Source organism: Balaenoptera borealis (genome assembly GCF_965194805.1).
Source record: "Balaenoptera borealis genome assembly, contig: HAP1_SCAFFOLD_73, whole genome shotgun sequence".
NCBI lineage: Eukaryota > Metazoa > Chordata > Mammalia > Artiodactyla > Balaenopteridae > Balaenoptera > Balaenoptera borealis.
This window is the reverse complement of record NW_028123987.1, coordinates 287,764-298,025: the sequence shown is the minus strand read 5'-3', so window position 1 is coordinate 298,025 and position 10,262 is coordinate 287,764.

The following is a 10,262-nucleotide window of genomic DNA, read 5'->3' as shown; positions in this document are numbered from 1 at the left end:
CTACCCTTGACTGCTTCTGCCTCCAATAGATTTCCTAAGCACTAGTGTTTGAAGGAACAGCTTAAAAAGAGAATCCTAATGTGATTTCTTTATAATGGGTGTGTTCCTTATTTATCCTAGTGTCTAAACTCTTCTCCATGGCTGGACCCCCAAATAATATTCCTTTACGTGCTAAGGGGTATCTAGAGAGTGGGATAGGTTTAATAACTACCCTAACCCTAACGCGTACCCTAACCCTAACACCTAACCTAACCCTAACACGTACCCTAATCCTAACCCGTAACCTAAACCAAGCCCTAACCCTAACACTAACCCTAACCCTAACCCTAAACCATACCCTACGCCGTACCCACACCCCTCCCCGAACCCGTACCCTAAGGTGTACCCTAAGCCTAACCCTAAGCCTAACCCTAACCCTAGGCTACCCTTGACTGCTTCTGCCTCCAGTAGATTTCCTAAGCACTAGTGTTTTAAGGAACAGCTTAAAAAGAGAATCCTAATGTGATTTCTTTATAATGGGTGTGTTCCTTATCTTATCCTAGTGTCTAGACTCTTCTCCATGGCTGGACCCCCAAATAATATTCCTTTACGTGCTAAGGGGTATCTAGAGAGTGGGATAGGTTTAATAACTACCCTAACTCTAACGCGTACCCTAACCCTAACCCCTACCCTAACCCTAACACGTACCCTAATCCGAACCCGTAACCTAAACCGAGCCAAAACCCTAACACTAACCCTAACCCTATCCCTAACCCATACCCTACGCCGTACCCGCACCCCTCCCCGAACCCATACCCTAAGCCGTACCCTAAGCCTATCCCTAAGCCTAACCCTAACCCTAGGCTATCCTTGACTTCTTCTGCCTCCAATAGATTTCCTAAGCACTAGTGTTTTAAGAAACAGCTTAAAAAGAGAATCCTAATGTGATTTCTTTATAATGGGTGTGTTCCTTATTTATCCTAGTGTCTAAACTCTTCTCCATGGCTGGACCCCCAAATAATATTCCTTTACGTGCTAAGGGGTATCTAGAGAGTGGGATAGGTTTAATAACTACCCTAACCCTAACGCGTACCCTAACCCTAACCCCTACCCTAACCCTATCACGTACCCTAATCCTAACCCATACCCTAAACCGAGCCCTAACCCTAACACTAACCCTAACCCTAACCCTAACACTAACCCATACCCTACGCCGTACCCGAACCCCTCCCCGAACCCGTACCCTAAGCCGTACCCTAACCCTAACCCTAAGCCTAACCCTAACCCTAGGCTACCCTTGACTGCTTCTGCCTCCAATAGATTTCCTAAGCACTAGTGTTTTAAGGAACAGCTTAAAAAGAGAATCCTAATGTGATTTCTTTATAATGGGTGTGTTCCTTATCTTATCCTAGTGTCTAGACTCTTCTCTATGGCTGGACCCCCAAATAATATTCCTTTACGTGCTAAGGGGTATCTAGAGAGTGGGATAGGTTTAATAACTACCCTAACTCTAACGCGTACCCTAACCCTAACCCCTACCCTAACCCTAACACGTACCCTAATCCGAACCCGTAACCTAAACCGAGCCAAAACCCTAACACTAACCCTAACCCTATCCCTAACCCATACCCTACGCCGTACCCGCGCCCCTCCCCGAACCCATACCCTAAGCCGTACCCTAAGCCTATCCCTGAGCCTAACCCTAACCCTAGGCTACCCTTGACTGCTTCTGCCTCCAATAGATTTCCTAAGCACTAGTGTTTTAAGGAACAGCTTAAAAAGAGAATCCTAATGTGATTTCTTTATAATGGGTGTGTTCCTTATTTATCCTAGTGTCTAAACTCTTCTCCATGGCTGGACCCCCAAATAATATTCCTTTACGTGCTAAGGGGTATCTAGAGAGTGGGATAGGTTTAATAACTACCCTAACCCTAACGCGTACCCTAACCCTAACCCCTACCCTAACCCTATCACGTACCCTACTCCTAACCCATACCCTAAACCGAGCCCTAACCCTAACACTAACCCTAACCCTAACCCTAACACTAACCCATACCCTACGCTGTACCCGAACCCCTCCCCGAACCCGTACCCTAAGCCGTACCCTAACCCTAACCCTAAGCCTAACCCTAACCCTAGGCTACCCTTGACTGCTTCTGCCTCCAATAGATTTCCTAAGCACTAGTGTTTTAAGGAACAGCTTAAAAAGAGAATCCTAATGTGATTTCTTTATAATGGGTGTGTTCCTTATCTTATCCTAGTGTCTAAACTCTTCTCCATGGCTGGACCCCCATGTAATATTCCTTTACGTGCTAAGGGGTATCTAGAGAGTGGGATAGGTGTACTAACTACCCTAGCCCTAACGCGTACCCTAACCCTAACCCCTACCCTAACCCTAACACGTACCCTAATCCTAACCCGTACCCTAAACCGAGCCCTAACCCTAAAACTAACCCTAAGCCTAAGCCTAACCCATACCCTATGCCGTACCCGCACCCCTCCCCGAACCCGTACCCTAAGCCGTACCCTAAGCCTAACCCTAAGCCTAACCCTAACCCTAGGCTACCCTTGACTGCTTCTGCCTCCAATAGATTTCCTAAGCACTAGTGTTTTAAGGAACAGCTTAAAAAGAGAATCCTAATGTGATTTCTTTATAATGGGTGTGTTCCTTATCTTATCCTAGTGTCTAATCTCTTCTCCATGGCTGGACCCCCAAATAATATTCCTTTACGTGCTAAGGGGTATCTAGAGAGTGGGATAGGTTTAATAACTACCCTAACCCTAACGCGTACCCTAACCCTAACCCCTACCCTAACCCTAACACGTACCCTAATCCTAACCCGTACCCTAAACCGAGCCCTAACCCTAACACTAACCCTAACCCTGACCCTAACCCATACCCTACGCCGTACCCGAACCCCTCCCTGAACCCGTACCCTACGCCGTACCCTAACCCTAACCCTAAGCCTAACCCTATTCCTAGGCTACCCTTGACTGCTTCTGCCTCCAATAGAGTTCCTAAGCACTAGTGTTTGAAGGAACAGCTGAAAAAGAGAATCCTAATGTGATTTCTTTATAATGGGTGTGTTCCTTATCTTATCCTAGTGTCTAAACTCTTCTCCATGGCTGGACCCCCAAATAATATTCCTTTACGTGCTAAGGGGTATCTAGAGAGTGGGATAGGTTTAATAACTACCCTAACCCTAATGCGTACCCCAACCCTAACCCCTACCCTAACCCTAACACGTACCCTAATCCTAACCCGTAACCTAAACCAAGCCCTAACCCTAACACTAACCCTAACCCTAACCCTAACCCATACCCTACGCCATACCCTCACCCCTCCCCGAACCCGTACCCTAAGGCGTACCCTAAGCACAACCCTAAGCCTAACCCTAACCCTAGGCTACCCTTGACTGCTTCTGCCTCCAATTGATTTCCTAAGGAGTAGTGTTTTAAGGAACAGCTTAAAAAGAGAATCCTAATGTGATTTCTTTATAATGGGTGTGTTCCTTATCTTATCCTAGTGTCTAAACTCTTCTCCATGGGTGGACCCCCAAATAATATTCCTTTACGTGCTAAGGGGTTCCTAGAGAGTGGGATAGGTTTACTAACTACCCTAGCCCTAACGCGTACCCTAACCCTAACCCCTACCCTAACCCTAACACGTACCCTAATCCTAACCCGTACCCTAAACCGAGCCCTAACCCTAAAACTAACCCTAACCCTAACCCTAACCCATACCCTACGCCGTACCCGCACCCCTCCCCGAACCCGTACCCTAAGCCGTACCCTAAGCCTAACCCTAAGCCTAACCCTAAACCTAGGCTACCCTTGACTGCTTCTGCCTCCAATAGATTTCCTAAGCACTAGTGTTTTAAGGAACAGCTTAAAAAGACAATCCTAATGTGATTTCTTTATAATGGGTGTGTTCCTTATTTATCCTAGTGTCTAAACTCTTCTCCATGGCTGGACCCCCAAATAATACTCCTTTACGTGCTAAGGGGTATCTAGAGAGTGGGATAGGTTTACTAACTACCCTAGCCCTAACGCGTACCCTAACCCTAACCCCTACCCTAACCCTAACATGTACCCTAATCCTAACCCGTACCCTAAACCGAGCCCTAACCCTAAAACTAACCCTAAGCCTAACCCTAACCCATACGCTACGCCATACACGAACCCCTCCCCGAACCCGTACCCTAAGCCGTACCCTAAGCCTAACCCTAAGGCTAACCCTAACCCTAGGCTACCCTTGACTGCTTCTGCCTCCAATAGATTTCCTAAGCACTAGTGTTTCAAGGAACAGCTTAAAAAGAGAATCCTAATGTGATTTCTTTATAATGGGTGTGTTCCTTATTTATCCTAGTGTCTAAACTCTTCTCCATGGCTGGACCCCCAAATAATATTCTTTACGTGCTAAGGGGTCTCTAGAGAGTGGGATAGGTTTAATAACTACCCTCACCCTAACGCGTACCCTAACCCTAACCCCTACCCTAACCCTAACACGTACCCTAATCCTAACCCGTACCCTAAACCGAGCCCTAACCCTAACACTAACACTAACCCTAACCCTAACCCATACCCTACGCCGAACCCGCACCCCTCCCCGAACCCGAACCCTAAGCCGTACACTAAGCCTAACCCTAACCCTAGGCTACCCTTGACTGCTTCTGCCTCCAATAGATTTCCTAAGCACTAGTGTTTTAAGGAACAGCTTAAAAAGAGAATCCTAATGTGATTTCTTTATAATGGGTGTGTTCCTTATCTTATCCTAGTGTCTAAACTCTTCTCCATGGCTGGACCCCCAAATAATATTCCTGTACTTTCTAAGGGGTATCTAGAGAGTGGGATAGGTTTAATAACTACCCTAACCCTAACGCGTACCCTAAACCTAACCCCTACCCTAACCCTAACACGTACCCTAATCCTAACCCGTACCCTAAACCGAGCCCTAACCCTAACACTAACCCTAACCCTAACCCTAACCCATACCCTACGCCGTACCCGAACCCCTCCCCGAACCCGTACCCTAAGCCGTACCCTAACCCTAACCCTAAGCCTAACCCTATCCCTAGGCTACCCTTGACTGCTTCTGCCTCCAATAGATTTCCTAAGCACTAGTGTTTGAAGGAACAGCTTAAAAAGAGAATCCTAATGTGATTTCTTTATAATGGGTGTGTTCCTTATTTATCCTAGTGTCTAAACTCTTCTCCATGGCTGGACCCCCAAATAATATTCCTTTACGTGCTAAGGGGTATCTAGAGAGTGGGATAGGTTTAATAACTACCCTAACCCTAACGCGTACCCTAACCCTAACACCTAACCTAACCCTAACACGTACCCTAATCCTAACCCGTAACCTAAACCAAGCCCTAACCCTAACACTAACCCTAACCCTAACCCTAAACCATACCCTACGCCGTACCCGCACCCCTCCCCGAACCCGTACTCTAAGGTGTACCCTAAGCCTAACCCTAAGCCTAACCCTAACCCTAGGCTACCCTTGACTGCTTCTGCCTCCAGTAGATTTCCTAAGCACTAGTGTTTTAAGGAACAGCTTAAAAAGAGAATCCTAATGTGATTTCTTTATAATGGGTGTGTTCCTTATCTTATCCTAGTGTCTAGACTCTTCTCCATGGCTGGACCCCCAAATAATATTCCTTTACGTTCTAAGGGGTATCTAGAGAGTGGGATAGGTTTAATAACTACCCTAACTCTAACGCGTACCCTAACCCTAAACCCTACCCTAACCCTAACACGTACCCTAATCCGAACCCGTAACCTAAACCGAGCCAAAACCCTAACACTAACCCTAACCCTATCCCTAACCCATACCCTACGCCGTACCCGCACCCCTCCCCGAACCCATACCCTAAGCCGTACCCTAAGCCTATCCCTAAGCCTAACCCTAACCCTAGGCTACCCTTGACTGCTTCTGCCTCCAATAGATTTCCTAAGCACTAGTGTTTTAAGGAACAGCATAAAAAGAGAATCCTAATGTGATTTCTTTATAATGGGTGTGTTCCTTATTTATCCTAGTGTCTAAACTCTTCTCCATGGCTGGACCCCCAAATAATATTCCTTTACGTGCTAAGGGGTATCTAGAGAGTGGGATAGGTTTAATAACTACCCTAACCCTAACGCGTACCCTAACCCTAACCCCTACCCTAACCCTATCACGTACCCTAATCCTAACCCATACCCTAAACCGAGCCCTAACCCTAACACTAACCCTAACCCTAACCCTAACACTAACCCATACCCTACGCCGTACCCGAACCCCTCCCCGAACCTGTACCCTAAGCCGTACCCTAACCCTAACCCTAAGCCTAACCCTAACCCTAGGCTACCCTTGACTGCTTCTGCCTCCAATAGATTTCCTAAGCACTAGTGTTTTAAGGAACAGCTTAAAAAGAGAATCCTAATGTGATTTCTTTATAATGGGTGTGTTCCTTATCTTATCCTAGTGTCTAGAGTCTTCTCCATGGCTGGACCCCCAAATAATATTCCTTTACGTGCTAAGGGGTATCTAGAGAGTGGGATAGGTTTAATAACTACCCTAACTCTAACGCGTACCCTAACCCTAACCCCTACCCTAACCCTAACACGTACCCTAATCCGAACCCGTAACCTAAACCGAGCCAAAACCCTAACACTAACCCTAACCCTATCCCTAACCCATACCCTACGCCGTACCCGCACCCCTCCCCGAACCCATACCCTAAGCCGTACCCTAAGCCTATCCCTAAGCCTAACCCTAACCCTAGACTACCCTTGACTGCTTCTGCCTCCAATAGAGTTCCTAAGCACTAGTGTTTGAAGAAACAGCTTAAAAAGAGAATCCTAATGTGATTTCTTTATAATGGGTGTGTTCCTTATTTATCCTAGTGTCTAAACTCTTCTCCATGGCTGGACCCCCAAATAATATTCCTTTACGTGCTAAGGGGTATCTAGAGAGTGGGATAGGTTTAATAACTACCCTAACCCTAATGCGTACCCTAACCCTAACCCCTACCCTAACCCTAACACGTACCCTAATCCTAACCCGTACCCTAAACCAAGCCCTATCCGTAACACTAACCCTAACCCTAACCCTAACCCATACCCTACGCCGTACCCTCACCCCTCCCCGAACCCGTACTCTAAGGCGTACCCTAAGCACAACCCTAAGCCTAACCCTAACCCTAGGCTACCCTTGACTGCTTCTGCCTCCAATTGATTTCCTAAGGAGTAGTGTTTTAAGGAACAGCTTAAAAAGAGAATCCTAATGTGATTTCTTTATAATGGGTGTGTTCCTTATCTTATCCTAGTGTCTAAACTCTTCTCCATGGCTGGACCCCCAAATAATATTCCTTTACGTGCTAAGGGGTATCTAGAGAGTGGGATAGGTTTAATAACTACCCTAACTCTAACGCGTACCCTAACCCTAACCCCTACCCTAACCCTAACACGTACCCTAATCCGAACCCGTAACCTAAACCGAGCCAAAACCCTAACACTAACCCTAACCCTATCCCTAACCCATACCCTACGCCGTACCCGCACCCCTCCCCGAACCCATACCCTAAGCCGTACCCTAAGCCTATCCCTAAGCCTAACCCTAACCCTAGACTACCCTTGACTGCTTCTGCCTCCAATAGAGTTCCTAAGCACTAGTGTTTGAAGAAACAGCTTAAAAAGAGAATCCTAATGTGATTTCTTTATAATGGGTGTGTTCCTTATTTATCCTAGTGTCTAAACTCTTCTCCATGGCTGGACCCCCAAATAATATTCCTTTACGTGCTAAGGGGTATCTAGAGAGTGGGATAGGTTTAATAACTACCCTAACCCTAATGCGTACCCTAACCCTAACCCCTACCCTAACCCTAACACGTACCCTAATCCTAACCCGTACCCTAAACCAAGCCCTAACCGTAACACTAACCCTAACCCTAACCCTAACCCATACCCTACGCCGTACCCTCACCCCTCCCCGAACCCGTACCCTAAGGCGTACCCTAAGCACAACCCTAAGCCTAACCCTAACCCTAGGCTACCCTTGACTGCTTCTGCCTCCAATTGATTTCCTAAGGAGTAGTGTTTTTAGGAACAGCTTAAAAAGAGAATCCTAATGTGATTTCTTTATAATGGGTGTGTTCCTTATCTTATCCTAGTGTCTAAACTCTTCTCCATGGGTGGACCCCCAAATAATATTCCTTTACGTGCTAAGGGGTACCTAGAGAGTGGGATAGGTTTACTAACTACCCTAGCCCTAACGCGTACCCTAACCCTAACCCCTACCCTAACCCTAACACGTAACCTAATCCTAACCCGTACACTAAACCGAGCCCTAACCCTAAAACTAACCCTAACCCTAACCCTAACCCATACCCTACGCCGTACCCGCACCCCTCCCCGAACCCGTACCCTAAGCCGTACCCTAAGCCTAACCCTAAGCCTAACCCTAACCCTAGGCTACCCTTGACTGCTTCTGCCTCCAATAGATTTCCTAAGCACTAGTGTTTTAAGGAACAGCTTAAAAAGACAATCCTAATGTGATTTCTTTATAATGGGTGTGTTCCTTATTTATCCTAGTGTCTAAACTCTTCTCCATGGCTGGACCCCCAAATAATATTCCTTTACGTGCTAAGGGGTACCTAGAGAGTGGGATAGGTTTACTAACTACCCTAGCCCTAACGCGTACCCTAACCCTAACCCCTACCCTAACCCTAACATGTACCCTAATCCTAACCCGTACCCTAAACCGAGCCCTAACCCTAAAACTAACCCTAAGCCTAACCCTAACCCATACGCTACGCCATACACGAACCCCTCCCCGAACCCGTACCCTAAGCCGTACCCTAAGCCTAACCCTAAGCCTAACCCTAACCCTAGGCTACCCTTGACTGCTTCTGCCTCCAATAGATTTCCTAAGCACTAGTGTTTTAAGGAACAGCTTAAAAAGAGAATCCTAATGTGATTTCTTTATAATGGGTGTGTTCCTTATTTATCCTAGTGTCTAAACTCTTCTCCATGGCTGGACCCCCAAATAATATTCTTTACGTGCTAAGGGGTCTCTAGAGAGTGGGATAGGTTTAATAACTACCCTCACCCTAACGCGTACCCTAACCCTAACCCCTACCCTAACCCTAACACGTACCCTAATCCTAACCCGTACCCTAAACCGAGCCCTAACCCTAACACTAACACTAACCCTAACCCTAACCCATACCCTACGCCGAACCCGCACCCCTCCCCGAACCCGAACCCTAAGCCGTACACTAAGCCTAACCCTAACCCTAGGCTACCCTTGACTGCTTCTGCCTCCAATAGATTTCCTAAGCACTAGTGTTTTAAGGAACAGCTTAAAAAGAGAATCCTAATGTGATTTCTTTATAATGGGTGTGTTCCTTATCTTATCCTAGTGTCTAAGCTCTTCTCCATGGCTGGACCCCCAAATAATATTCCTGTACTTTGTAAGGGGTATCTAGAGAGTGGGATAGGTTTAATAACTACCCTAACCCTAACGCGTACCCTAAACCTAACCCCTACCCTAACCCTAACACGTACCCTAATCCTAACCCGTACCTAAACCGAGCCCTAACACTAACACTAACCCTAACCCTAACCCTAACCCATACCCTACGCCGTACCCGAACCCCTCCCCGAACCCGTACCCTAAGCCGTACCCTAACCCTAACCCTAAGCCTAACCCTATCCCTAGGCTACCCTTGACTGCTTCTGCCTCCAATAGATTTCCTAAGCACTAGTGTTTGAAGGAACAGCTTAAAAAGAGAATCCTAATGTGATTTCTTTATAATGGGTGTGTTCCTTATTTATCCTAGTGTCTAAACTCTTCTCCATGGCTGGACCCCCAAATAATATTCCTTTACGTGCTAAGGGGTATCTAGAGAGTGGGATAGGTTTAATAACTACCCTAACCCTAACGCGTACCCTAACCCTAACACCTAACCTAACCCTAACACGTACCCTAATCCTAACCCGTAACCTAAACCAAGCCCTAACCCTAACACTAACCCTAACCCTAACCCTAAACCATACCCTACGCCGTACCCACACCCCTCCCCGAACCCGTACCCTAAGCCGTACCCTAAGCCTAACCCTAAGCCTAACCCTAACCCTAGGCTACCCTTGACTGCTTCTGCCTCCAGTAGATTTCCTAAGCACTAGTGTTTTAAGGAACAGCTTAAAAAGAGAATCCTAATGTGATTTCTTTATAATGGGTGTGTTCCTTATCTTATCCTAGTGTCTAGACTCTTCTCCATGGCTGGACCCCCAAA